At 40.8% G+C, this 7517-nt stretch overlaps 1 pseudogene; it reads left to right on the top strand.

The window, feature by feature from the left end:
- The window catches only part of LOC110572843, a 7008-nt pseudogene extending 2499 nt beyond the window's left edge, over positions 1-4509 (top strand).
- Positions 4510-7517: the final 3008 nt, after the last annotated feature.

The raw sequence follows: 7517 nt of genomic DNA on the forward strand, positions 1-7517 counted from the left end.
TTTTAAAGATTTTATTTATTTATTTGAGAGAGAGAGAATGAGAGAGAACACATGAGAGGGGGGAGGGTCGGAGGGAGAAGCAGACCCCCTGCAGAGCAGGGAGCCCGATGCGGGACTCGATCCAGGGACTCCAGGATCATGACCTGAGCCGAAGGCAGTCGCTTAACCAACTGAGCCACCCAGGCGCCCTACCCTGAACATTCTTAATACAGAAGTCTGAAAGTCAATCCTATTACTTATGACATTTGATAGTAACAGTTAAGCTTGTAGCTCCAGAAGATAAGTAACAATGATCAATTTTAACATAATCAGCAAATACCTTCTATTTTTGTTCAATAGGAGCTTAATTGGTTTTTGACTTGCTGAAAAGTGATTCTATTCATTTAGTTCTCGCAAGTGTGAATTATAGCTAAAACACATTTCTAAAAATTTGCAATTCAGAAGTTAGCACACTGGAAGGAGATCTATTATGACATTGGCACAAGAAAGCCTCATGCAAACAATTGCAAACAAGCTTTTATTCAGCTTTGGTAAAGACTTGACATCAGAAAACTTCTGTTTAATGTCTAAATAAAATGTTTAATGTGAGCACAATAAAGTTGTTCTTATGTTAGGCCTACATTAAAGCAAGATAGAAATAGTTTTTATAGTCAACATTCTGCCACTCTCTGAAATTATACACTTTCCAGAAAGATATTTATTACCAGTTGCCATCTTTAAAATGACAAATTCAATTCAAAACTTGATTTCTAATATTATGTGTAATGAGAAACACTACTCGCCCTGTACATTTTTAAAAAGTGATGCCGAACAAAAGTATTACTATTGAATTTTGTATTTTCATTTAACTTTGGGAAGGATATTTATGTTATCCACTACATCATAATGGCAAAATGGCATGTCTCATACTTTGCACTTTCCTATTTAACTATTATTGCAAAAAGAACATGTTCAGAAGCCAAACAATTTGGTTTTCAATGCTTTCTTAAAATATCCCTTTGAAAACATTTCAGGGTAAAGCAAAGGTTATATATTTCAATTGATTTTTAGCATTATCCTTGTTCTTAAGACAATATCCCATAATCATAACAGTTGACTGGAGAAAAACCTTTTTTTTTTTAGATTTCATTTATTTATTTATTTTAGAGAGAGAGCGCAAGAGGGAGGAGAAGCAGAGGGAGACGGACAAGCAGAGGGAGAAGGACAAGCAGACTCCCCGCTGAGCGGGGAACCAGAGACAAGGCTCAGTCCCACCACCCTGAGATCATGACCTGAGCCAAAATCAAGAGTCAGAAGCTCAACCAATTGAGCCACACAGGTGCCCCCTGAGAAAAACTTTTTTTAAAACACAAAACATTTAAACAAGCTTATTCCATTTTACTTTTATAAAATATATATTAAATACTATTTTCTAAAATATCAATAAATGAAGAAATCCTTTCCTTTCTTTTTAAAGATTTATTTATTTATTTATTTTAGAGAGAGAGAGAGCCGGGGTGGTGAGAGGCAGAGAGAGAGAGAGAATCCTGAAGCAGACTCCCAGCTGAGCATAGAGCCAGACACAGGGCTTGATTCCAGGACCCTAAGATCATGACCTGAGCCAAAATCAAGAGTCCGCAGCTTAACTGACTGAGCCCCCAGGCATCCTCCTTTCTTACTTTTTAATGAGAGATCTTTGAGATTTCTCTTTCTTCTTGAATATACACCAAGCTACATCTTAACATCCTGAGCAAGCCATCCTTTAATTTTTGTCAGTTAAATGATGTGCAGCTATTTCAGGGCTTCCAAAAATATTGTAATAACTAAGAATCACTTTACATAAACTCTAGTTTTAGTTTATTTTATGTATCATAAGAATATGTAATATTTTCTCAAAAATGATTTTTTAAAAATCAAAGTTCATCATCAAAATATGATTGCTTCTTATAATCCCATGTTATGTGAGAAACAGAGTCTGAATCTCCTACCTACCACTTCTTGTCTCTGAGACCTGGGCCATGTTATTCAACCCCTCCCATCCTCAATTTCCTCATCCATGGAATGATAACATAAATAGTTCCCACATAATCGGCTGTTAGGCCATCAATGGGTGATAGTGCTATGAAGCCCCTAACAGAACATGCAGAAGGCACTAAATAAATGTTAGGTCTCCCCATTATGTTATGCAATTGGATTAACATGACCTTAAGTCCCAATTATATTATTCTCTGGTTGTGTGACCTTGAGTTATTTAGTTAACCTCACTGAATATCAGGTTTCTTATTTGTAAAAGATAGATAATATTTAACCTCTTGGGATGGGTATGGGCAGTAAATGAGAATAAATGAAATATGCTAATTTAGTAGGGGCTCATTTAATATTTATCACTCTTATTTAAGATGCTAACTCCCATCTCCACCCTATCTCTGACCCTCACATTTTGGAAAACAGTTTTTGACACTGAAAAAATCACGTAGGCGATATCCTTTGCATGTTAGCACTGTGTTAATTGAAATTTACATTTTTTTAAGACTTTTTAAAATTTATTTATTTGAGAGAGAGAGAGAACACAAGTGGGGGGAGGTGCAGAGGGAGAGGGAGAAGCAGGCTCCCCACTGAGCAGGGAGCCCCATGCAGGACCCTGGGATCATGACTTGAGCTGAAGGTAGACACTTAATGACTGAGTCACCCAGGCACCCCTGAAATTTACCTTTTAATCATCAAATAAGGCATGGCCTAGAGAAAGTCTGTTTGAAACCTGGCCTAGAAGATGCACAGTACAAATGTAACATCTCCCACTTACTTGTATCTCTCTGAAAAAACTTTGTGTAGTATGTGGAGTTCATGGAAATTCAGCTTATGGTGATCAGTTTCATTCTTCCATATCTTCTAGTAACTACTGAACAACACATGGCTCCTTTTTTAAAAGTAAGTACTGGGACGCCTGAGTGGCTCAGTCAGTTAAGCGTCCGCCTTCAGCTCAGGTCATGATCCCAGAGTCCTGGGATCGAGTCCTGCATCAGGCTCCCTGCTGGGCGGGGAGCCTGCTTCTCCCTCTCCCTCTGCCTGCACTTCCCCCTGCTTGTGCTTGTTCTCTCTCTCTTCTCTCTCTCTGACAAATAAATAAAGTCTTAAAAAAATTAAAAAAAAAAAAAAGTAAGTACTAACAGCAGGGTGCCTGGGTGGCTCAGTCAGGTAAGCGTCTGACTTCTGCTCAGGTCATGATCTCAGGGTCCTGGGATGGAGTCCATCATCGGGGTCCCCGTTCAGTGGGAAGTCTGCTTCTCCCTCTCCCTCTGCCCCTCCCCCACTCATGCTCTCTCTCTCTGTCTCTCTCAAATAAATAAAATCTTCAAAAAAAAGAGTAAGTACTAATACCATATATATGTATACATATATATTCTTTTCTAATTCTCAAGAACACTTGATATAGGTACAGTTATTTCTACTGTTTTACAGAGGAAGAAACTGAGGCACAAAAGAGCTTAAGTGAGTTGTTGACATTCACATAACTTCTCAGTGGCAGAGATCAGATTTTAATTATGGCAATTTGTTTCTAGAATCTTCGCTTTCTATTTCTGTGCCATACTGTCTCTCTTTTATTTTGAAAGAAACCTAGTGACGCTCTTTTCTGGTTATTGTGGTGCAGCACCCTGAGCAGCAAAGTCTCCCCTGACACCCCATACTAGGCTGTGTGGGAAGTCCGGCACAGGAAACAGTGCAAGCACTGGAAGTTTTTGGAGATGGTGGAGCTGCATATTGGCTTGAAGAACTATGACCCTCAGAAGGACCAACGCTTCTCAGGCACTGTCAGGCTTAAGTCCAGTCCCCACCCCAAGTTCTCCAAATGTGTTCTGGGGGACTAGCAGCACTGTGATGAGGTCAAGGCTGTGGATATTCCCCACATGGACATCGAAGTGCTGAAGAAACTCACCAAGAATAAAAAATTAGTCAAGAAGCTGGCCAAGAAGTATGATGCCTTTTTGGCTTCAGAATCTGATCAAGCAGATCCCACTAATCCTGGGCCCAGGCCTGAATAAGTCTGGCAAGTTCCCTTCCTTGCTGACCCACAATGAGAACATAGTGGCCAAAGTGGATGAAGTGAAGTCCATGAACAAATTCCAGATGAAAAAGGTGCTGTGAGGGGCGCCTGGGTGGCTCAGTTGGTTAAGCGACTGCCTTCGGCTCAGGTCATGATCCTGGAGTCCCTGGATCGAGTCCCGCATCGGGCTCCCTGCTCGGTGGGGAGTCTGCTTCTCCCTCTGACCCTCCAGACCCTCCCCCCTCTCATGTGCTCTCTCTCATTCTCTCTCTCACAAATAAATAAATAAAATCTTTAAAAAAAAAAAAAAGAAAAAGGTGCTGTGTCTGGCACTGGCTATTGGCCACATAACGATGACAGGTGATGAGCTTGTGTACAACACCCACTTAGCTGTCAATTTCCTGGTGTCATTGCTCAGAAAGAATTGGAAAAATGGCTGGGCTTTATACATCAAGAGCACCAAGGGCAAGCCCCAGTGCCTGTACTAAGACACAACTTGATAAATCCCAGTGCTGGGGCTCCTGGGTGGCTCAGATGGTTGGGTGTCTGCCTTCGCTTCAGGTCACAGTCTCCAGGTCCTGGGATCAGCCCCATGCGCAGCTCCCTGCTCAGCGGGGAGCCTGCTTCTCCCTCTCCCTCTGTCTCTCCCCCTGCTTGTGCTCTCTCTGTCTCTCTCTGTCTCAGATGAATAAATAAAATCTTAAAAAAAATTAAAAAAAAATAAATCCTAGTGCTACCATTGAAGAAGAAAGAAAGAGAAAGAGAGAAAGAGAGAAAGAAAGAAAGAAAAGAAAGAAAGAAAGAAAGAAAGAAAGAAAGAAAGAAAGAAAGAAACCTACTGATCATAGCACCACAGAAAATGCTAAGGTATTATCTAATGTAAGCTTTTGCTTTTTCTGTCTTCTCTTTCTTCTCGCTATTCTCCTCTTTGGCAGGCAAATGCCTAAAAGCTATGGCCAGATGGCTATACATCCCTTTTTTGAAAACTCTCTAACATGATATGTGTATATGGTGGATTTTGGACTCCATCTGTCTTCCACCTTCTCCTAGTTTGCCTCACTGAGGAAAGCCAGGAAGCATAATGTCAAAGTTGGTCTCAGATCGCATTTGTATTTTGCTGTCCTGTTCCCATCACCAGTGTGGTCTGTTGCATCAATGTAAAAGCATAAAAACCAATCAGGTGCCCCTGGATTTTCTTTTTCTTTCTTTTTTTTTTAAGATTGTATTTATTTATTTGACAGAGAGAGAGCACAAGCAGGGGGAGCAGCAGGGAGAGGGAGAAGCAGGCTCCCCGTGGAGCAGGGAGCCCGACGTGGGGCTCAATTCCAGGATCCTGGGATCATGACCCGAGCCAAAGGCAGAGGCTTCACCAACTGAGCCACGCACGTGCCCCAGCCCCAGGTTTCTTAGGTGTTGGTTGCTACAAACCATTTCATTGCTCTTTTAGAGGACAGGAATGAAGTGCAATATCAGGGCTTTGAAATACTTCAGAGAAAGGAGAGTAGATTTGCTTGGATCCTGTCATGATCCTTTGGACTCTCCTCTTTGCTTTTGTTTTTTCCATCTCTACTTCCCTCAGTGGCTCTGATGTTTCATGATAACTCCAGCCATCTTCACGGTGTTACCCTCCAGGGCTGGTGAGTGCTTTACCTTTTCTTCTTGCTCCCATCCTTCAAATGAAGATAAGTTCTTTAAAAAAAAAAAAAAGATTTTATATTTTCATTTGAGAGAGGCAGGGGGAGAGGAAGAGGGAAAGGGAGAAGCAGATTATCCACTGAGCTGGGAGCCCAAAGCGGGGCTTGATTCCACGACCCTGAGATCATGACCTGAGCCGAAGGCCGACACTTAACCATCTGAGCCACCCAGGTGCACCAAGATATGTTCTAATTGTAGCCCCAGATGATTGGCTAGAGATAAATTCATTCATGTTAGTGAATCAATGAGTGATAACGTATTCTGCATTTTCTGTTTTTACATAAGATGATCTGTCCTTTACCTACCAAGGCAGCATTGACCTCTAGACCAATACCTGGCATTCAGCAGCAGGATTCTTGTCAATAGTGAGTGGAAGAAGAAATACATTTAAAAAATAAAATTGTTTCTAAATATTAAAAGATGTATTCAGTAATGCAATAAAAGGAGTACAATTAAATACTCTATTTAGAACACTATCAAGGAAGATATACAAACTGAAGGAAAGCGTATATTTGGCAACTGTATCTACCCTGTCAGGCCAAGGGAAAGGCACTCTTGTAACTCCACTGTTTACCGGGAAGCCCACATTTAATTGGCACAACATTAATTTGCATTCTTGATTATGTGTTAGAGACATAGTTCTTTCTGGGAGTGCAAGACAGGCTGTAGATGCCCTATTGAATATAAATTCAGGTTGCTTTAGGAAGAAGGCTCTAGTGGCTGATGAATCCACTCTTCACATTTTGTTTAAAGTCTTTATATCTGCATTTTGAACAACCAGGATGTATTTTGCATTTATATTGAGAAGATAAAACTCTGGGTGTGTGCATGCATGTGTGCATGTGCCTGCCTCTGTGTGTGTGTGTGTGTGTGTGTGTGTCCTATTTGGCCAATCCAAAAGAATTTGCATATGTTGTGAGTGGTTATTTATAGTCAAATGAAAAGGTGACTTGACAGGTTTTTCTCATGTAAGGCATTTATGTAAGAATCTCAGATATAGGAGTTTATTATAAGCTATTTTATTTATACATCATGCATTTTTTTAGAAACTCTTTCAAATTCAAAGCACCCTTCAAAAATGCTTTCCTAGTATATGAGTAATTAAACATAGCCTATTGGAATTAGTAGGATTAGAAGATTCTTGAGCAATTCTGAAACTTTAAAACTGAAGGCTTTACGTGGAAGCTTAGAAATCCATTACCTCAGTGCAGTGGATCCAAACAGATGAGCACAATTGCATTTGACACTTGTGAAACATACTTGACAGGGTTCCCTAGAGAAACAGAATCAATAGGATATATGTAGACTTATAGAAAGAAACTTATTTATTATTGTTTTTTTAGAAGATTTTATTTATTTATTTGACAGAGAGAGAGCACAAGCAGGGGGAGCTGCAGAGGGAGAGGGAGAAGCAGGCTCTCCACTGAGCAGGGAGCCCGATGCGGGGCTCGATCCCAGGACCCTGGAATCATGACCTGAGCCAAAGGCAGACACTTAACCGACTGAGCCACTCAGGTGCCCCGAGAAAGGTATTTATTATGAAGAATTGGCTCATGCAATTATGGAAGCTCAGAAGTCCCATGGCCTGCCATTTGCAAGATGGAAACTCAGGAAAGCTGGTGATGAGTTTTAGTCCAAATCCGAATGCCTGAGAACCAGAGGAGTCAAAGGTGTAAGCCTGAGTTCAAGGAAGGCCAGAGAACCAGGCACACTGATATTGGAGAGCAGGAAAGAAAAACATCCCAGCTCAAGCACAGAGCAAATCCATTCTTCCTCTTCTTTTTTTTTTTTTTTTTTTTTT

Source organism: Neomonachus schauinslandi, chromosome X (genome assembly GCF_002201575.2).
Source record: "Neomonachus schauinslandi chromosome X, ASM220157v2, whole genome shotgun sequence".
In the NCBI taxonomy this organism is placed as follows: Eukaryota; Metazoa; Chordata; class Mammalia; order Carnivora; family Phocidae; genus Neomonachus; species Neomonachus schauinslandi.